The 23671-nt window shown below is 37.6% G+C and overlaps 1 long non-coding RNA gene across 1 annotated transcript; it reads left to right on the top strand.

Annotated features, from left to right (window-relative positions):
• Window positions 1–217: 217 nt before the first annotated feature.
• LOC107557967 (uncharacterized) lies at window positions 218–1281 on the top strand. Its single transcript, XR_001605446.1, has 3 exons — window positions 218–426; window positions 534–612; window positions 874–1281. It is a non-coding gene; the product is annotated as an uncharacterized lncRNA (long non-coding RNA).
• Window positions 1282–23671: the final 22390 nt, after the last annotated feature.

Genomic DNA, 23671 nt, shown 5'->3' with positions numbered 1-23671 from the left:
ATTTATAAATACACAGGCCTATATATACTCATCATGTAAGGCATGTATAACCTTCCAAATAAAACCTTTAAACTTTCTCTAATAAAACTATCTGTGGCCGGGTAACAAAGAGTAGTCATCATAAGAATTGCCGGTGGTTATGCCTATCCGTCATTAGGGGGATAAAAATAAAAATAAAAAGAGTGTTTTATTTCGGGGAAACGTTTTTTATGATTGAGGCATCCCAGACACGAGTGAGTTGAGGTGCGTGGACTGGAAGACAACACCGTCTGTTGTTTGGACAGGGAAAAAAAAGGTAATTCCTCGGTTGGGTGTTGGTCTGGTCGCTGAGCAGTTTGGATCAGTCTGCGATCAAACAGATTTCGTATTTCTCCGTGAGTGAGAAATATCTGCGTAGAGGAATCGTGCAGGCCGCGGAAATCGAGCGTGAGTGACATTTAATGTGAACGTTGAGTTTAGGACATGCCATTTATGTTGTGAAGTGAAAGGGAAAGTAAACCAAACTTCTTTCTCCTTTAATAAAATAATACTAGAGGGGAGAACGAAGGCACGTGAAGGTGCATGTGAGGTGACAGCTGGGTGAATTTCTAATGTGACGCAGCACGCCACAGAGTGAGTAATATTGATTTCATCCGGGTTTGGGAAATGTATCTGTATACTCAGAGAAAATGGTCACTAGTTGTTTACTGTTTTGATGTCAATGTCAATTTGAGTTAATTAATGATCTGTTCTTGGAGAAGAAGATAGTAATAACAATATTAATAGAGATGTACAGAGTGTAAAATGGATTTACTTGAATTTATTTAGTCAAAAGTTATAAGTGGCTGATGAGAATGTATATTTGATTATATTCTATGTTTGTTCTTCCTTTAGAAAGCATTATAAGCCACTACCGTTGTTTATCCAGGGGGTTAAGGGCTCACACCAATTTATTTGTACTGTGTTTAATTAATTAATTTTATTTTATTTTTTGTTACTGTGGGGATATCATGGTAAAGGGAAAGAAGGGGAATTGGCGAAACTGGCCTGAAGTTATTTCGGTAACTGTGAGCACTATTTGAAGTGCTTATATTTTTGTTTTGTTTCTTTATACCTTTGGGGAAGCGTGCTTTTGGTTGTGTTTATTCTTCACTGTATACATTTCATCGGCACAACTCCCCTTCATGGAAAACCTTGAGTATTAATGCCGCGTCTTCTGCATACGCGGTCGGAAATAAAGAACCCCTAGTTTAGATACTTGGCTGTGTTTGAGTTTCTTTAAGAGTTTACACATTCACACGGCCACATATCTATTCATCCAACCATCTGTCCGTAAGCCCATCTATAACCCACCTGATTAACCTTCAAAATAAAACATTAAACTTTCAATTTGTAATACTATTTTACATTTTCAAGGCTGCCAAGCCAACTTTAAAGTTTAACATTGGCATATTTAAAGGGGTCATATGATGCGATTTAAATTTTTCTTATCGGCTTTCACCGTGGACAAAGCGGAGTCCAGCCCGGAGTCGTCACATGTCGTTCCGGATGCTCCTTCGTCGAAATCGCCGGTCGTGCCGCTCTCAAGCCCACCCGCCTCTGCTCACTCTAACCCTCCGGCCGTTCCTCACGCTAGCCCCCGGCCTCTGCTCACTGTAGGCCACCGTGTGTGACGCTGTGTTTCGTTGTGAAAGCAAAACTACTTTGTTTGGCCTTCCAAAAATGGACACGACTAGAAATCAGTGGTTAAGTTGTATTTACAACACTGTTCAAGAACACTTCAACCCAAATATTCAGATGTGTGCAGCACATTTTATGGAGGACTGTTTCCTGATCCTGGGAGAGTAGACTACAATGCCGGCTGTTCTGACTCACGGACTGCAAGTAAGTTTTTTATATTTAAACAGTTTTTATATTTTTTATATTTAAAGCGGCATATTTTATATTTTGGGCAGTGTAGAGTAGGGCTTGTTGTTTGTCATTTCTCCGATCACAAATGCAGACATGGTTTTATGTTTATGCGGCACGATGCAACGCAACGCGTAAAAAGACAGGATAAGTCATTATAATCCATAATTATGTCCCCACTGGATGCAACGAATGCCTCGTTTATAATGGGTTTTCATGTTTTTGAATCATCGCTCCGGCCTGACAGGGCATCACAATATGGTAAGGGGCGTTACATTTCCGTAACACGCTTGAGGTATTCAGCCAATCATAACGCACTGGATAGCTGGCCAATCACACCACACCTCGCTTTTCAGACCGATGAGCTTTGTAAAAATGTATGCGTTTCAGAAAGGCGGGGCATAGAGGAGAAACAATAATGTACAGTATGTGGAAAATAATGTGTTTTTTGAACCTTAAACCACATAAACACATTTCATTACACCAAATACACAAAATAACGTTCTTTTTAGCAACATCATATGACCCCTTTAACAAGTGTGCTTCATCGTGCATGAACTGTATGCTAAATAATTAAGTGATTACTTGGAAATGTTTACAAAATGGACGAGTTTCTTTTGAGGGACCTCTGTCCCTCCTTCATGATGTCACGCTCTGACTGCTGGTCTCTAATGAGAACAGAGGAGCATTTGTATTACAGTCCGTCCACTAAGAAAATCATCTGCAGTTCAAAGACAGATGGCAGACAGATGCAATATTCTCCAGGAATAATGATCACAGGGGACGCCCTGATTTCTCAGCGTCAGCATTTCCACACCCCAAAACTGCAAGTGAGCGTAAAGACATCTTAAGTATCCCTAGTCTGTCTCACTAAAAGCCTGACTCGCTGCATTACTTATTTGCAGCCAGATTTCAAACATGGTGAAGAAGAGCTGTTTATTACCATATTCTGATTCATTTGTCCTTTTTACAACATTAAATTTGTTATTTTACATTATGCTACAGCAAATAGCATGAAACGTTGATCATTACAAAAGATAGCAAAGATCCAGAGATGTGATGTACCTGACAATACTGTGGGTGTTTCAAATGTGTTTGTATCTATACTTCGCCTCAGGTCTTTCTATTTTTCCTTGCTTTCCAAGCAACCGAAGACACAGAATCCTGAAAAATGAAAGAATGAAATAGATGACAGAACAAAATGAGCGTGAGAAAATCACAATCCCCCTCAGGAAGTATCTACAGTATGTAGCAGCATGTCAATAAGAACCATTAGACCGCAAACATTTATTACTCTGATGAGTGATTTCTAATTTCAGTATACCATTTTGTCCTTAAATTGCATTCTTTTTCTTATTTATTTTTTATTCTTCTTTTATTTTCTCCTCCATTTCCTTCATCTATTCATTTACTTCTGCTTATTTATTTTCTATTTCTGCAATATAAGTACTGTGTACATTTTGACAGTTTTGTAAATACTGTACAGCTCTGTTGACTCTTTGAGAGAGGACGGAATGGAGGCAGGTGAGTATGACATCACCAATCTGCTCACTGTTCACCTCCAGTGGGTGAGAGCAGCTCAACAAGCAGCCTCTAACACCCCTGCTTACAAACAAAACACAAATCACAAACACACACACACACTCTCACACATATCCAGTGACATTCTAGTTAGCAGGCGTCTTGGTTAGGGAAGGAATCTTTCAAGCACACACCCACATGCATCAATCGGCACATACACGCAGGAGCACATGCTCACATTCGCATGCAGAGGGAGAAGAGAGATGTTTGGGCAGATCGATCTGGTGAGGAGGAGCAGAGAGACAGAGATTCACAGAGCGCTTCCTCATAGATCATAGGCACTCTCTCCATCACCCTCATCTCACATTCACACACTCACATTTCCAGCTGCCATCCCATTTAATAGATTAATGTGTTAAAGGTGGGCTAAGCGATTTCTGGTAGCCAATGTTGACATTTGAAATCACCCCAAAAGGGTCTCGCCCCTATTTTGATAGCTCTGCCCCACACATACGTACACAACCCAGGCAACGATTAGTTCTGTGAAACAAATCAAAACCAATGTTACACCGTGTCTACACCGGTCGCGAGTGGCGTGGCGCAACAAAATACTGTAGAACTCATTATAATCAGTGATGCTGTCTACACCATAGATATATATATATACATATCTATGGTCTACACTGGATGCGGTGTGGCACGACATGACAAATCCCTGACAGAAACCTGCTGCCGCATTCTATTTATGACGTATTGACACAAATTTCAAATGATTTTCAACGGTCGCTTTGTCACGTCCAGTGTACTAGACAGACTTTAGCTGTTGCGGCGCAGACACGGTGTTACTCACCTATCGATAAGAAACAAAGCATCCTCGGCGTCTGATCGCAGGCCTTCTGCTCCTTGAGTTCTCTCCAGCGCTGGAAAGCTGATCCGATATTTACACGGGTTCTACTTCTTGCCTTAAGCCTTCTTTTGTTCCGCAGACATTTTCTGTTTTTTATCTTTTGTTTTTTTATCCACCATCTCTATCTTTCTGTCGCTCGGCTCGGCTAATGTCCGTCCTGTGCACTGAGCGCTCTCTCCTCTGCATCATGAGTAGACACGCTGATTGGATACAAGTTTGTTTTGCTATTTGGCCCGAATCAGTTTTCTAAAGCGTTTTTGAAAAATCGCTTACCCCACCTTTAAAATTAGATCTGAGATATATATTTTTTTAAGTCAAATCCGACGGGAATGCAATAAGATGCAGAAAGGAAAAAAAGAAAAATGTTTTAGTGCTACTCAAAAAAGAATGAATGAGAAAAAAGACACATGATGTATAAGTCACAACTGTACACCAATAGGCCATCATCTCAAATAAACAGAGAGCTGTTAGAATGGTAGCCAGGCCGTTCTCAGATTCAGGCTGTTTCAAAGCAGCTGTGATAAGGCGAGTCTGCGTGAGGCCGATTATTCCGCTGGGCTGAAGAAACAGCAGCTCTGGTACTTCCTCTACTTTTGTTTGCCTCTAAACTGCCCTGTTTGCTCCGGTGCTTAGACTAAGATATGGAAATGACAGCTGAAAACCGGCAAACAAAGTGCTTTATTTGTTCAAAACACTGGACAAAAAAACTCTTTTTCCCACCCTCTATGAAAATAACAGTAGATTGTGGAATAACAAGACAATATTTGCAACTATAGCAGATGACTTAAGTTGGATGTCTTTGCAGAGCTTGTACGGCAACACTGAATTCCTCAAACATAGAATCTCATATATATATATATATATATATATATATATATATATAATTGAAATAATTAAAAAACACTTTATTTTTAAATTAATATATTAAATTAATATATTCTACTTCAAAAATACAGTATTTTTTAAATTTTAAGACAACGGTTAGGGTCTATACATTTTGTATATTAAACTTTTTACTTTCAAAAATACAGTGATTTATTTCATAATCTTTTAAACATTCTATCAGAGAAACATTGTCAGTTGGTGCTAATGGAGGGGGGGGATCTGTCTGCTCTAAATAACAGGGTGGATTATTCTTGAATAATTTTGTCATGCATGAAAAAATTATAAATGTTAAATGAGAACAGACCTTGCCAACTATTAAATTGGCGTCCCCTAACACTCAAATTATATTATTTTCTCATAAGTATTGGTCACTGTATTTTGTTTCAGATGTATTTTAAATAGAACCTCAAAGACAAGCAATGCAGGCATGTAAAAATGCATACTGAATACCCTTTATTATTTTATGACAGGTGCATTTATAACCCTGTTTATGTTTATTTTTGTGTTTAGTGCAGGTAGTTGTGTGTTAATACAATAATACTTGTGTCATTGCAGTAATTATTTTTTGTAAAACATTTTACATGGACTTTTATGATCTATCCTTGCCTAAAACACACATACTGTACAAGCAGATGCAAACTCAAAAGACTTCAAAAGAATAGAAGCAAGTCCAAGCAAAACAAAATGAGAGACAGAGTTCATTGTGCATGCAGAGATATTATGCCTCAGCTCACAATTAATTTGGTTATTCTCAGCATGCTGCAGTTACGTTGGGTGTGGTGTAAATAAACTAACACTCTATTAGTGTATATCCCATTAGAATACTGTACCTCTCGCAGATGATGTCACCTGAATGGCAGGCCAACCAAAACATGCTGTCAGCGCAGGAAAACAGCCAATAACGAGCTAGTCGAGAGGGAGGCAAATGACATCAGATCTCATGTTTTATTAATGTATGTTTATGCATTTCACATTTTCTCTCTTTCAGAGGGGCAGAATACAGAAAAATCTGTCTCTCACCAGTTACAGCTAAAACAGCTGGACAATCCACCTTTATTACTGTCAGCCCTTAAAAGTGACACATTCATTGCACTGTGTGGATCATCGTTTCATAAAAAAGACACACACTGACACATACATATACAGATGACGCAGACAGAAGCATCCACGCACTGAACTGCCCCCACACACCGATACAATCTCCAAATGGATAGCAGGAAAATCACTTGGCCAGAAGCAATGGCTTTAAAGAAGTGCTGAATTATGAGGCATGAAGGGCATTTGAGTCCTGTCAAAACTAGCATGGCCTTTACGGTGACATGCTGACTCGGGCTGAACAGTGCACTGAGGGTGGTTAGGACCAGCAACTGCCTCTGTATGGTACCTCTGGGGACAAGGGCTTGGCCCGTGCCAGTCCCCCTCTGTCAGATCCCACCCCATACTGAGCCAGCAGGGTCAGCTGGGGGGTTAAACTCCTTTTGGAGACTGTAAAGTGCCCACTACATCCAAGTGGAAGAACACCCCCTCAAGACCTGCATGTGGATATGGGACGGTGCTCAGTTAATATCAGCTTTGTGAGAACACAGCACTGTTAAATCCTATCTCGGCAAAGCAGGAGGGTGGTGTTGGCAGACATTTAAGGGGCATTTGGCAGGTTTGAGGTTTTGGAGAAAGGAAGGATTTATTTACACCTCCACATTCATGGTGATTCAAAATGATCATTTTCATTATTCTGACTATAATGCTTATTGTTATTGTTATCAATATAGAGTATGCCTGGTGAAATTCATTGCTAAGTAACAAAGCTAATAGAAAATGGAGACATTATTTGAGTCAATAAAGCTAGTGTGAATTTCATACAATCAAAGAGATTTAAAATGTTTACCACAGCATTTATGTTAAGTTGTTACGTCCAGTTATGTGAGATCCGTTGTATGTCACTCAAGACTTCACTGTTACTTGTTTTGTTACTGTAGTATTGTCTGTAATAATAATAATAATAATCATCATCATCATCATCTCTGTTTTTTTCCAATGTTGTGTTTACTACAGATTTATTATAAATACACTATTATACATATTGTATGCATGTTCTGGATTAAACGAAAAATTATCTTGACTAAGCAGAAATACAATAAATATATAAACATAAAAATAAATAAATAAATTCCAGGACATGCATACAATATTATAATAAACATATTGTTATGAGAAGCAGAGATGATGATCATTATTATTTCTTCTTCCTATTATTATTCTTTCTTATACAGTATGTCTTCTTCATCTTCTTCTTATATGGTAATATTTTTGTTTTTTCACAATATTATGTTTACTATGTTATTGAATATATGTTCTGGATTTGAAAAAATTGACTTGACTAAGCAGAAATACACTATAAAAGGAATTAATTAAATAAATAATCAAATAACATAAATCCAGAACATGCATACAATATCACACTAAATATAATATTATAAAAAGCAGGATGTGTTAAATGTGAGACTGTGAAATCTGTCTGGACTGAATTTATTTAATACACAAGTTTCACAATTTGAGTTGAATTTCTGAAATAAATGAACTTTTCCACGACATTCTAATTTATTGAGATGCACCTGTACATGCTCTGGATTTGTAAAATTATCTTGACTAAGCAGAAATGCACAAATCAATCAATCAATCAATCAATCAATTGAGAAGATGTATGCAATGACATTGCATTGTGAAATTATGTGAAAACCAGAGAATATTACAGGGTTATCATCATCATCATCATCATCATCATCATCATCATCATCATCATCAATATCACCATAAAAAGAAAAAAAAAGTATTGTAAATAATCATAATGAAGTTAACATACTTTTGGTAAAAGGAAAGAGAAAGTTTAATTATCTACAGCATCCCTGTGAGCTGCATCTGTTCTATTTCTAATGCAGGTGTCAGCAGCCATATGAGCACACAGGGCTGCCACAGAGCCATGACAAGCACAGCTTAGAAATGGAGCAGAGAGGTCCACTGTCTGTCTGTGTGTGTGTGTGTGTGTGTGTGTGTGTGTGTGTGGCATATTTTGATTTCCCAAGAAAATTTCCATTTCAAACGGAGGCCTCAAGGGATGAAGACAACCTGCAGCAAACACACATACTTGGAATTTCAATAGGAACCACAGCAGAGTCACAGACAAAAATTCTGCTCCACCAATGGTCACGGAATTTAATCACGTCCAGAAAGAAAAAAACATCTTGTATATCTCGTACAGTAGGCGCGTAAAACATCTCCACTCTCCCTCAATACTAAAAGCAGAGTGATTGTGAAGGATGCAGTTTTTGCAATTAGACTCAATCAAGTACTTAAAGGTACACACTGTTTTTGCCAATTAAGTTTTAGACATAAAAAGGGGTACTTTTAATTTAAAAAAAAATATGATTACATTTACAGTATGTGTGCAAACATGATTCACAAGTGACCTTGCTGTTTCTGAAACAGGTCATCCCCTTGTCGATGTGTTAATGTTGAGATCATATAACCAGTCATATCATTATCATATCATTAATAAATAACAATACAAATGTTTATTTGATAGTGTACTGCATTGGGCAGTACTTTACAAAAAATATTATTTACTAGACTATTGTTCTATTGAAGAAGATAATCAGTAATACAATTATATATAAAATTCAATTCTTCATCAAAACTTCATTACAAACTTAAAAAGGAGAAATAAACCAAACATAGAAGAAACAGTTTCAAAACCATTCACTTGAGACTGTTTCAATAGTCTAATTTCAGCATTTTCCATAACTGATTCCAATCATTAGGAGCAAATCTGCAGGCAGAACAGCCAAATAAAATGTTTTTAAAAGGGTCATATGATGTGATTTAAATTTTTCCTTTCTCTTTGGAGTGTTACAAGCTCTTGGTGCATAAAGAAGATCTGTAAAGTTGCAAAGACTAAAGTCTCAAATCCAAAGAGATATTCTTTATAAAAGTTCAGAGTCAGCCACACCTACCTAAAACGGCTTGTTCTAACACGCCCCCACATATCTACTTCACTATGTGGGAAGATTTGGATAACGCCGGCCAAATGTTCACGCAAAGAAAGAAGGTGTAACTTTGATTCTCACTGTAGTATTGTTGATGCTACAGCCATGTTGTGAAGGTGCTGTGTGCTTCGTTGTGAAAGCGAAACTACTTTGTTTGGTCTTCCAAAAGAGGACGATATCCGCTTCATCATGCCTAGAGCTGATCTGTGCTGGACGCTGAGGAAATACATAAACTTTCACCGTGGACGAAGTGGAGTTCAGCCCGGGGTCATCACATGTGGTTCCCGCTCATTCCTCGCATTCGCTGGGTGCGCCGTTCTCGACCCTGCCGCCTCAGCTCACTCTATCCCGGCCTCAGCGCACGCTAAGCCGGGGCTTCGGCTCACTCTAGCCCGGCCTCAGAGCACGCTAAGCCGGGGCTTCCCCTCATGCTAGGCTACTGTGTTTTTCGTTGTGAAAGCGAAACTACTTTGTTTGGTCTTCCAAAAGAGGACACGACTACAAATCAGTGGTTAAGTTGTATTTACAACACTGTTCCAGAACAGTTTAACCCAAATATCCAGATGTGTGCAGCACATTTTATGGAGGACTGTTTACTGATCCTGGGAGAGTAAAGTTAGACTACATTGCCGGCAGTTCTGACTCACGTAAGTACGTTTTAACTTAAAGGATTTGCGACTGATGATTCAAATGCAAGTTTTGGGCAGTAGAGTAGCACTTGTTGTTTGTCATTTCTCTGATCACAAATGCAGACAGGGTTTTATGTTTACACGGCACGATGCAATGCAACGCAACGCGTAAAAATACAGTATAAGTCATTATAATCAGTAATTATGTCCCCACTGGATGCAACAAATGCCTCGTTTATAATGGGTTTGAATGTTTTTGTCTCGTTGCTCCGGCTGGGACACGGCATCACAGTATGTGAGGGGCATAACATTTCCGTCACACGCTAGAGGTATTCGGCCAATCACAACGCACTTGATAGCTGGCCAATCAGAGCACACCTCACTTTTCAGACCGATGAGCTTTGTAAAAATCGACACGTTTCAGAAAGGCGGGGCATAGAGGAGAAACAATAATGTACAGTAAGTGGAAAATAATGTGTTTTTTGAACCTTAATTAGAATAAACACATTTCATTACACCCAATACACAAAATAATGTTCTTTTTAGCAGCATCATATGCATTATTTTGTGTATTTGGTGTAATGAAATGTGTTTATGCAGTTTAAGGTTAAAAAAACACATTAATTTCCACTTACTGCACATTATTGTTTCTCCTCTAAACGCATCGATTTTTCCAAAGCTCATCGGTCTGAAAAAGCGAGGTGTGCTGTGATTGGCCAGCTATCCAGTGCGTTATGATTGGCCGAATACCTCAAGCGTGTTACGGAAATGTTACGCCCCTTACCATATTGTGATTATGCCCTGTCAGGCCCATTTCTATATTATTTGAACACATTGCACCCTATAGAAAAGGTGATTATTAGTACTAATAAACAGCCAATATGCTTGTAATGTGCATGTTAATAAACAACTAGTTCATAGTGAGAACTGATTCTTAAAATAGTAACAAAAAATGTATTTCAACTTTACTACATCTAATTCTCAAAACTATAGGAACTCATACTTTAGAACAGATTATGACGCATCATGCCCTGGGCACTGATTTCTCCGGGGTCCTTGGCACAGATTGCCTCCTTGTGTTTTAAAACAGCTAGACGTAGCACAAAAGAACTGAACAGAAGGCACATTTATTGGCATATCAATCTCCACACACTGACACTAATATAAACACTCAATATCACTGTCCATATGTAAATATACTTGACATCATCCGTCTCCAATTACTTTATATGGGGATGTGGACAAAAGTCCACCTTTTCCTCACCCTTTCCATGATTCGTCAACAGTAGTCAAAAATAATCTCTCAGGAATGTACAATGTTCATTTGACATGCAGTTTTACACATTTATACCCACCTGTCCCTGTGATCTTGTTTTATGATGACTGAACTTCCTCTGATGTATGAATGACAAACATCTCCTGCCAGGAGACACCACAGGCATTTTGGATTACACACTAATATAGACAGAAAGAGGGAGAGAGAGAAAGAAAAGACTAGGAACATGCTTTTTTTACTTTTTACACAGATAAAGCGTCATTATACAGTACCGCTGTTTTACTACAGTTTCACTGACTTTTCTCTTTGTTGAATAGATTCTGCTACTTTGTGTTACTCATTACAGCAAAGATGTGAGCAAAATTTCACTATGCACATGTCTTTGAAGACTGGGACTTCATTAATACATAGTACCATAGAAAACTTCTCTTGTTAACCACACAGAATCAATTTATCTCTAAAGGTGGACAAGCATATATTGCAGAATAATCGCAAAATAAGCTACATAATTCAGTTAGAATCAAAACTGATTATATGCATAAACTAGGGTGCTAATTTAATATGCTAATTTAAGCTTGATTTGCTTTCTCTTACTCTTCTGCTTAAAGCTCACTAAAGCAGCATTTATTTGATAAAGCGTACAGTGAAAACAGCAATGCTGTGACATATTATTAAAATGTAGAATCAGAATATCCATTTACAAGTAACATTTGTTATGTCGAAAAGAGTTGTGCTGCTTGATATTTTACAAAAGTATTAATTTCTTTGGGAGAAAAAAGCTCAAAAGCTGTTTGAGCATCTAAAAAAAACTACTTTTGAATGGTAGTGTATATTTTAGTGGAATTTTGTCTGAAACATTAAATAAAAAGTGTATTTAATATTAACTTTTCACTATATTTTTCATTGTTCATTGAACATTGAGCAATATTAATTTACAATATACAATATTACAATGAGCAATATTAGGCTTACCTTTTTTCCTAGTCTTTTCAATGCTGTCATCTTACAATAAGGTAGGCTAAGGTTTTTTGTAGTATCTTTGTTTGGCAGCTTTTCTCGGGAAATATAGATAAATGTGATTAATTGCAATTAAATAAATCAGCATATCCTCTAATTAATCTGATGTCCCAGTTGTGCACAACACAGTGAAATCTCCAAAACACAACGGAAACAAGTCGCAACAATGAAATTAGCACAACACAACAGAAACAAGCCGCAACATAATGAAATTAGTACAACACAATGGAAACAAGCCGCAGCACAACGGAAACAAGTCACAACATAATGGAAACAAGCTGCTACACAACAAAATTAGCACAACACAATAGAAACAAGCCATGACATAATGAAAGTAGCACAACACAATGGAAACAAGCAGCAACACAACAAAATTAGCACAACACAACGGAAACAAGCTGCGACATAATGAAATTAGCACAACACAACAGAAACAAACTGCAACACAGCAAAATTAGCACAACACAATGGAAGCCGCAACATAATGAAAGTAGCACAACACAACAAAATTATCTCAACAACAATTTTGTTGTGTTGTGCACTACTAGGCCACCAAATGAAACTAACTGACAGCCCTAGTATAATAACAGAATTCCATAAGTTCCTATAAATTCAACTGAGTGCAGTTATGATCTACTATATTCAATTGCAGCCTAAATTGAGATGTGATAGAGATAGAAGAGGAGACAGTCCAGACACCAGGATATTGAATTATGTGCTCAGACCAAACGAGACAGGACAGAAATCTGATACACTGCTTAAGAACACAACACGCTTTCTGCCCTTAAACACAAGAGGGCTGTGAAGGAAGAATAAACAGATTTCAATGGATTTTCATGTTCATTATTGCAGCATTCACTGCTTCTAAAACCCTGCAAAAAACACAGGCCTTTACGGCAAATGCACGATCATGGCAAGCGGTTACATGAATCCAGTGCTGATGTTTAAATATAGTATTGGCGGTGTCTAAGTGTGTACTTGCAGTTGTTGTGTTTGTGTGCTACTCTGACCCTCCTCCGACAACACTTCCTGAATCTCCATGGACAAGCAAGCCCATATGTAGCGCTTTGAAGTTTGAGAGAAATGAATTACTGTACACACACACACACCATACACACAGTGCTTTCTGAAAAGATATAGAGAAAATACAACTACAAAAAGATCAGAGGGACACATACAAGACGTAATTCCCACCTTCTGCCTTGATCAATCACATACAGACACATTGTGATTTGCACAAACTTTTGCACTCACACACAAGTGAGGAATATTCCAGAGCATGTGGTGCACACGAACAGAAGACGCCACTTCATTACTCATCCTGTCTGAGGCTCAGATTGGCCCTGTGCACCCATACTGCCTCCCTGCAGCGCGCCGAGGAGAACACACTTTCCACCACCTTTGTTTCCATAGCATATATTAATGAGTTCAGCAGCAAACTCCCTCCCTTAATACCAGCACCAGGTGATTCACTGATGGCTCTATATGGATCAGATCAGAAGGTCTCACATCAGAGGAGATTCATGCTTAAATAAGGCAGCGTGCACTAATGCACAACAATAATGATCTATAACCTTCGGTATCACGCTGCGTGTGATGCTTAACTACTATTTTCATTCTCCAGAAAAAGGCCCAGTGGGAGGCATGTTTCTATTTGACGACAAATTATTATAAAAAGCTTCTTAATACAAAGTGACATAATAAACATTGTAATTTTAGATTACTTTATAAAATTTCAATAGCTCACAACACATTAAATGACTACATTTACAGTGCTCTACATACACTGAAACACAAAAGGATGCTTTTTACAATTAAAATGAGGCATTTTGGGAAGTTAGACAAATCACATTACATAACACACTGACCCAAATAAAACTGAACTTCCATAATGACAGGAACAACAGAAGCTCAGTGTGTTTTCCCCCACATGAGAGGTGAAAATATGGTAAATTGTTCATGAAAATGTTAAAGGAATAGGCTATTAAAGTTAAGCTCAGTTGACATGTACAATGGTAAACTTACAAAAGTACAAAGTAATGAGGCTAATATTTGGAGGATTTAAAAGCAGAAAAGTGATGCTTTAAATTGAATAAAAACACATTAATACTTCTGTTAAAAGTGCTTTAGAGCTGACATTTTTCATCATTTCATAATTTTTACAGTTATTTTATGATCTTAGCCATTGTGCTACCATGGCAATGAAATTGTAAAATTAGATATAATAGCTACAGAAAAAGATTAGTATGTGATATATTTTTTATTTTAATTTTAATTGTATTTATTTATTTTAAATGTGAATATCGTTTACGTCTTATGGATGTGCTATTGAAACAATCAGTATTTTAACTTTTATGGACTGGCCATAAGTGCAATTTAACACTTTTTTAAAAGGAGAAATAAATCAAAATTGATAAAAATAAATATTAAGCCACAAATGCTGCCAATTAAGCTTGTACTTTTAAGATCATGAAAAAATGAATAAGTTAATAAAAATGAATAAATGCATCCTGATATACCCAACAGCAAAACTGGCTCAAGTTCCAACCAATGTATTCATGCTTTTTAAAATCTGCTTTCACTTAAATGTTCCTTTCTGTGTCACATTCTCCTTTTATTTTATAATGGGTATAGGGTGAATTTGATTACATAGCAATCTAATCACAATTAAACACAATTAAAAATCACAGTAGCTAGAATTAAACCCATCTGATTGACCGAAAACGTCAGGTAATTAGTGTTCTTTCAAAGACTAGTGTTTGGTGTTCCAAAAAGCTATTTGGTTCACTGCCAAGTGAGATATTAAACACATCAGCATGTCCACTCAGGGGACACAGCTCTCTTTTCAAACTTCTAATGAAACTGGCCAAGGAGCTTAACTACAACAAACATAAGTAACTATGTCAGCAGGAACACAAAGTCAATACTTTTCTGCAACAGGCCAGAGGGTCCTGATCTGCATAGCCAAAATCAAAGTACTTTACCACAGCTAGCTATTAGGAAAGTGATCATGTATATCCAAATGCTTTAAATGTATTAAAATTGACTAACAGCTTCTGAAACATGGTGTGCATTTTGAAATTGCTCTATGAGCTTTATGAGTTTGAACAAGCAAGTATCCAGGAATCAGATTGATTTAAAGGGGTCAAATTACATTATTTTGTGTATTTGGTGTAATGAAATGTGTTTATGTGGTTTAATCTGTTAACCTGCACCCCCTATTTTGAGACTCACAGCTGAAAATGACCAACCCAACTTAAAATGTTAGTTAAAGGGGTCATATGACGTTACTAAAAAGAACATTATTTGGTGTATTTGGTGTAATGAAATGTGTGTATGGGGTTTAAGGTAAAAAAAACACATTATTTTCCACATACTGTACATTATTGTTTCTCCTCTATGCCCCGCTTTTCTGAAACGTGTCGATTTTTACAAAGCTCATCGGTTTGAAAAGCGAGGTGTACGCTGATTGGCCAGCTATCCAGTGCATTTTGATTGGCCGAATACCTCAAGCGTGTGACGGAAATGTTACGCCCCTTACCATATTGTGATGCCGTGTCCTGGCGCGACGAGACAAAAACAATAAAACCTATTATAAACAAGGCATTTGTTGCATCCAGTGGGGACATATTTACGGATTATAATGACTTATACTGTCTTTTTAAGCGTTGCATTGCATCGCGCCGCATAAACGTAAAACCATGTCTGCACTTTTGATCGGAGAAACAACAAACAAGCGCTACTCTACACTGCTCAAAACTCGCGTTTGAATCATCAGTGCCAAATCCTTTAAATATGAAAACGTACTTACAGGCTGTGAGTCAGCATTATTTCTCAGAACATCTGCATTGTAGGCTACTCTCCCAGGAAACAGTCTTTGTCCTCCGTAAAATGCGCTGCACACATCTGAATATTTGGTTTGAACTGTTCTGGAACTTAACCACTGATTTCTAGTTGTATCCTCTTTTGGAAGACCAAACAAAGTAGTTTCGCTTTCACAACGAAACACACAGCTTTTCCATGACATGGTGGTGGCAGCAATAATACTACAGCGAGAATCAAAGTTATGCCTTCTTTCTTTGCGCGAACATTTGGGCGGTGTTATGCAAATCTTTCCACACAGTGACGTAGACATGTGGGGGCATGTTTAAACGAGGTGTTTTAGGAGAGCGTGGACTAGTCTTAACTTTTATTAAGAATATCTCTTTGGGTTTGAGACTTTAGTCTTTGCAACTTTAGGGGTCTGAATTTTTCACGAACAGCTTGTAACACTCCAAAGAGAACTTGAAATCGCATCATATGACCCCTTTAATTGCATTATTTGGTAACATTTTATTTTACGGTTTCCTTGTTACAGTTACATGTACTTACTATTATGCAAGTAACCCTAAGCCAAACCCTAATCCTGACCATAAAGTAAGTACATGTAGTTAATTAATATTACTCAGTACTTAAATGTATAATTACACTGTAACAAGGACATAAATAAAGTGTAACCCATTATTTGTATTATTATTATTATAGTTGTTGTTGTTTCTGTTGCAGTTACTATTTAGACAACAGTTAATTAAGCTATAAGGTATGATAGGCTATACTATATCGTAAATATAGTCCCCAATAAAGGTCATTATAGGCATAATCAGCCTGGTCTCATGTTTATACGTAGGTATTAATACGTAACATTTACAAGCACAAAACGTACACTTTTGTACGTATTTAGTCATGCTAAAACGTACAATTTAGACGTATTTCAACGTTTAAAATGTACAAGTCGCTTCGTATTTTTAGCTAAAAAACGTAAAAATATTTACGTATCTTTTATATCATTTAGATATTCATATCAATGCATTTTTATCATTTTATCAATAAGCGATTTAGATTTTTAGATCCCTTAACCTGCCCCCAAACCTAAACCTACCCATTTTATAGCGAATATGCATTTTTATCATTTTATTAATACGCAATTTAGATTTTTAGACCCCTTAACCTACCCCAAACCTTAACCTAACCATTTTATAGCGATATATAAAGGATATAAAACGCAAATGACCGAAATACGCTGCAAAATAAAACTTTTAGTAATAATATAGCATTAAAATATATTTATAGTCGCTAATTCCACTCCTACCTATAAACCTAAACATTTCTGTACAGTATAAGAAAAACATGACAGACAGATAAATGCAATTAACGTTACAATCATTTATTTATTGCAAAAATGTCAAAAGCAAAACTAAAAGTAATCCAAATGACGATGCGTTGCACCCGCAGTCCTCTCTGGCGGAATACAGTAGGTTTGTGTGATCCAGAGCAAAATTTATGTTGTTAATCGCCGAAAATATTATCCAGATAATTTTCCCGATCCACTCCGTGAACCCGTGAAGGAACGCGCATCATTCAAACACACCATACACAGTGGTGTTAAGCCAGTGATATTCATTTCATACAACCTAGGAGGAGCATATTTTGCTAATAAAAAACATTTGCGCATGAAGGATGAACAATCTTATTGGGAAATATCATTAAAATAACATACATGACATTTGATGAGGCCTCTAGTCATATCATTCCTTTAGAATAATCTATTTTATCCTACATGGAGCAGGTCGCTTGTAATGAAAAGTTCAATTGCAATTGCAATTGAGTTTCTACATCTACAATAGCATCATGAAATAAGCATATTATTAGTATTGCTTTCAGCTAGTGCTAAAAAGCACATCTAAACAAAGCAATATAACAACAAACACAATGTAATGCAGACACAATGTAACACTGGAGTGAGTCACAGATATGAGAAAATGAATTTTTTTGTGGTGAAGTGGAAGCAGTTAGTGAATAAACTTCATACATCCACACCAATAGGTGCCAGTATAATGTCCAACTGGGACAAATAAAGCCATTTGTTATATTGTGTGATACTTGCTGACATAAGAATGCACCAGGCCATCTACGAATGAATTACAAGGTTAGATGTATCTGTGTCAATGGCAAACACAGTGATAGAAATATTCTCCATCTATAGTAAATGCACTACTTACAGGTTTGTTTTTACTATGTGAACATCTACATTTACAGTTATGCTCTCCTACACATTTTAATTCTCTATAGAAATTTACAGAAATGTCCTTAGAAGAAAAACAGTACAGATAGTCTCTGACTTGCATCTCACTTCAGATGGTCCCTGTTAGCAATGAGAGGCAGTGTTGCAGCCACTGCACATGGTGATTCTAACAGAAAAGGATAACAATTTCACCAGTCAAATCAACATTTAAAAGAAAAAAATCTAAAACACTAAAGCATCTGCCTCAAATACATTTATTGACCAAACAGGAAGGCTAAATCCAGGCTGGTTCTGTAATATCTCTATGCATGATCACATTGCAATATTCATCTTGTTGTGTTCATGACAACAAAAACAATAATGATATAAAGAGCAACTGAGGGCACATCTGATCAGACAAAAAACCAAAGAGCTGCTTATGTTCTTCATGTGGTTTTATGAAATACGCAGTAACTGTGCAGGCAGAAAACAAATTAATCTTCCAAAAACATGAAACAAGAGATTGATTCCATGAAACCCAAATACATGCAAATGATTTCACCTCCAGGTGATGTAATACAGTGCGCCGTATTCTGCAGCCAAGCACCGGCTTTGGGAGTGTTAGAACTGTAAAATCGTAGCAGAAGGTGGGCTATTTATTCTTCCTCATTTGTCTATCTGCACAAACAGGATCTCAAAAACGGGTAAATAAAAGACCCCTCTGAAGGATTCAGAAGAAGATTTTTTTCCATTACACCCAAATTCAAACAGATGTCCTTTTAGAAGAGGCGAACGCAAACACAACATGATACCCAGTCTTTCCACAAAAAGCCCCTTCATTTTGATTTGAGGCCTAGCACACAGACTACATTGATCTCAGAGTTGCCACCACACAAGTGATGTTTTCCCACTCAGGTACATATAAAACACAACCACATTACTCAACATTTTCCACTCAAATCGAGCCATATCAATCCTGCACTATTACTGCAGTCTGGAAACAAACTGAGTAACGGTTGCAGAGATAAATGCAGAGTTGTTACTTTTCCTCATAATAACAGAAGCTATGGTCCAGTCTGGGCTCTATTTTGTCCTTGAGTTGTTTTAAAACCATTTTTCCTGTCCTTTACAGTTGTCGCTTGTCAGATTGTACAAAATGATCCAAGTGCAACTAAAATATCTCTATCATAGTATATAGTCTATAAATGCAGTATGTCTATACTTAAAGATATGCAGCATCATAAGAAATATATATCTTTCCATCAATGCAAAAGTACAAAGTACTGTGGGTACGACAAGACCAAAATGCAATCTGTTAATTATATGAAGGGACCAAAGCAGCAGAAAACATATTTAGTCCATTATACACATTCATTTTAAGTTATTACTGAGCACGGAAACACTAAAAAGTCAGAGAACAAAAAGAGTCTGTTATTAGCAGTTATGCCAGAGGATTTAAGTACTTAAATTTCGACCCAGTGCCCCAGAGCCTGGCTCTGATAATAATGTAGAAATATGTTCCCACCTAAAGGCATCATAGGAAATGTGTTTTTTATCAGAGAAACTAGGGTTGAATCTCTGGGCAGCTGTCCTTAAAGAGGTCACATCATGACGAATCAAATTCACCTTGATCTTTTGAGATAACAGAGATTATTGTTTGATGAAAACATACTTTAACTTTAAAAGGACAAAACTTCTCCAAAGTCCAAAAAGAGCATTTACTGAAACTGTAACTGTTAAATTGGTTTCTTCTATACTCCTGCAACTTTCTGAAAATACATTTTAAATACATGAATACATGAGCATCCACATCTACAGCAACAACAATGCCTATTCAGTGTTCATAAACTAGATCTTTCCAGAACATGAAGGAAGCAGGATCGATATTATCAAAGGCTAAAAATTTGCATTTTACCTACATTTTAGCAAAAGTCCAAAAATATACCTATACATTTAATTCATTGTGGTTTCCAGCTGAAATTAACACTAGAGGCAGTAAAACACAAACAACTTTTATTCCTTTTCAAACTAATTATGAATGCAGGGGCAGATTAGCGATTAATAAAGACTTATTTTTAAACTGTTCCCTGTACAATACTACTGTATATGCTATGACCTCAAAAGCTTTTATCATAGTTTATGATTTGTAAACAAATACATTTTGATGTTTGCATCACATAAACATCTCCATATGTAACATACTGTAGTAAACTTGCACATTAGCTCACCTGGTACAGCATTGCGCTTGTTATACGGAGCAGCTACATGAGTTATATGAAACACTAATCACAATAAAAGAGCTCAAACACTTGTAATCAAGCAAATGCGTTTTTATATCATGATTGCTTTTCTTAAAGGTGGGGTATGTATTTTTTCAAAAACGCTGAAGAAGAAAATGGAGTCGGGCCGAGTACCAAAACAGACTTGTAGCCAATCAGCAGTAAGGGGTGTGTTTACTCATGATGTGGAGGAGAGAGCGCTCAGTACACAGGACGGACATTAGCCGAGCCAAGCGACAGAAAGATAGAGACTGCGGATAAATAACAAAAGAGGAAAACATCTGCAGAACAAAAGAAGGCTTACGGCAAGAAGCAGGACCCGTGCAAATATCGGATCAGCTTTCCAGAGCTGGAGAGAACTCAAGGAGCGGAAGGCCTGCGGTTGAACGCCGAGGTTGCTTTGTTTTTTCTCGATAGGTGAGTAACACCGTGTCTACACCAGACATGACAGCTAAAGTTTGTCTACACTGGACACGACCGTTGAAAATCATTTGAAATTTGTGTCAATACATCATAAATAGAATGCAGCAGCAGTTTTCTGTCGGGGATTTGTCATGCTGCGCCGCATCCAGTGTAGACAGCATCACTGATTATAACGAGTTCTATAGTATTTTGTCGCGCTGCTCGCATCCGGTGTAGACACGGTGTAACATTGGTTTTGCTTTGTTTCTCAGAACTAATCGTTGCCTGGGTTGCGTACGTATGTGTGGGGCGGAGCTATCAAAATAGGGGAGAGAACCTTTTGGGGTAGGGGTGTGTTTGTTTTGGTGATTTGAAATATCAACATTGGCTACCAGAGATCACTTACCCCACACTTACCCCACACTTAACACTATCGTTAGGTTTACGGTAAGATGGTACATTATTTTCAAAGAGCATAAACCTTTTAGCGCCATGCCGGACATTTCACTTCTAAAACACATTAACGTATTTTATAACGCTGGCATACATACTGTTGAATATGATGGGAAACATGCAAGAACCAATGTGATATCATTATCAGAGAAATGTTGCCACAGGCATGGTTTTACAATGAGCCTGGGTTGATTGCTCCTCCAGCATCCAGATGTCAAGAATGAGTTGCTAAGGTTGATTTTTTTTAAGTTAAAGGCACATTTCAGTGCCACAAAATATGTACGTGATGAGGCATGATGATGAGGCAGTCAAAACAATAAATAAATACAGGTGCATCTCAATAAATTAGAATGTCGTGGAAAAGTTCATTTATTTCAGTAATTCAACTCAAATTGTGAAACTCGTGTATTAAATAAATTCAATGCACACAGACTGAAGTAGTTTAAGTCTTTGGTTCTTTTAATTGTGATGATTTTGGCTCACATTTAACAAAAACCCACCAATTCACTATCTCAACAAATGAGAATATGGTGACATGCCAATCAGCTAATCAACTCAAAACACCTGCAAAGGTTTCCTGAGCCTTCAAAATGGCCTCTCAGTTTGGTTCACTAGGCTACACAATCATGATGAAGACTGCTGATCTAACAGTTGTCCAGAAGACAATCATTGATACATTTAAAGAAAAATGTAACAAAAAATACTCTCAGAAGTAAAATCCATAGAGAAACTGCCAGGACATAATCTGTTAAATGAACAGTAAAATAACCATCATAAAAATTAGCGTGACCCCTTTAATTTCACAGCAAACCCTGATGAGCAGATTATGATGTGAGAGGTGATATGGTGACCAAAATGCACCAAACAAGTTATCTGCCAGACTTATATGAGAGTTTGTGTGTGCTTGTGCATACAGTAGTGTGTCTCTCTATGTGCAAACGTGTGCACAAATGAATCACTTTCCAAGTGGAAGCCCACAGTCAGGGTGCAGTGATTTAGAGGTGGAAGGAACAACTCATCTCTGGTCGTTACCGGCAATCAGCTCTGAGACGAGCGCAGTCACACTCCTTTCCCACACTCCCCATGGGAGTACAAGCACAGTGGGATGAGAAAACCATGTCCTCTGAAGGGGGTCTCAAACACACCGTCACTCACAGCCTGAGGTATAAAGACTGACACGCCAGGACCCCTTACAGAGGAAAGCAGAGCACGTACAGAGATGTAAATCAAAAGTAAATATTTCCTTTTCAATTCTGCAACTTCTTCGTATCCGTGTGTAATGAATAGGTCACATTATAAAACACATATCCTCGCCTCCATCCTGCTGATGTATCATTCATTAGTGTAAGCTTTCCATGAAATAATCATATTTGAATCAAGCACACAGCAAAGGTGGTATAAAGCCCTTCCGTTACCTCAAACACACACACACACACACACACACACACACAAGAACAAACACACCTCATTTCCCCCAGACAAAAGGATTAGTCTACAGAGCATGATAAGGGTGACTGCACTAGCGCAACCTCTTCCTATACTCCGACAAAGACAACATTCACATAGTCACTCCAGCTCTGTCTCTCTCATTTCACACCTCTGTGTCTGTCTCATGGTGTCCAAGCGTCCTCTGGCTCTTTCTCTGCAAACCAATCCTCCAGAGACATAACAAACTCATACACACACGCGGTGTCTGACACATATCGTGAACTTAAACCACAGACCACAGTTGATCGTCTCGCCTTGAAAAATGTCTTTGTTAAAAAGACTATTGGTGGTTTCTCTTGGTGAATTTTTGAACTCAGGTTTGAGACTTTGATCTGGCTGTGGCAGGCTGGGCTTGGTAACAATGCCTTACAGGAACAGGAAGTTCAGTTTCTCAAAAGGCACAATTTGATTTGATTGATCTCATCACAGGTCAGCCAGAGAATGCAGGAACACTGTGTGCGAAATAACAAATTCCTGCACAAATTTTAGCTAGACAAATACAAGCATGAACACACCAGATGTGTCCTGTCCATTAAAGCATATTTTTGGATTGTACCTTTAAAAATTATGTTGTAAGATTATTGTGGGTTACAAATTGTAGTTCCCCTTCAGGAACTCGAGCTGCGTCGAGTCGCTTTGGGAACGCCCTTGCGTGACCGCGTTCTGAAGCATGTGTCAAATCCGTCCAATGGAGCAGCGAGACGTCACGAGCAGGGTGACGTAAGCACCAGAAAGCATAAAAGCACATCCGGCCGGGCGCAAACCAGCTTCTGCTCTTCAGTAGCGCTCTGTCCTCCACCATGGAACAAAAGTAGAGATGTTTCTATTACATATATACAAACAAAAA

The sequence above is a fragment of the Sinocyclocheilus grahami genome, unplaced genomic scaffold (assembly GCF_001515645.1).
Source record: "Sinocyclocheilus grahami isolate Dianchi unplaced genomic scaffold, SAMN03320097.WGS_v1.1 scaffold626.1, whole genome shotgun sequence".
NCBI lineage: Eukaryota > Metazoa > Chordata > Actinopteri > Cypriniformes > Cyprinidae > Sinocyclocheilus > Sinocyclocheilus grahami.
This window is presented reverse-complemented; position numbering and strand designations above follow the sequence as displayed.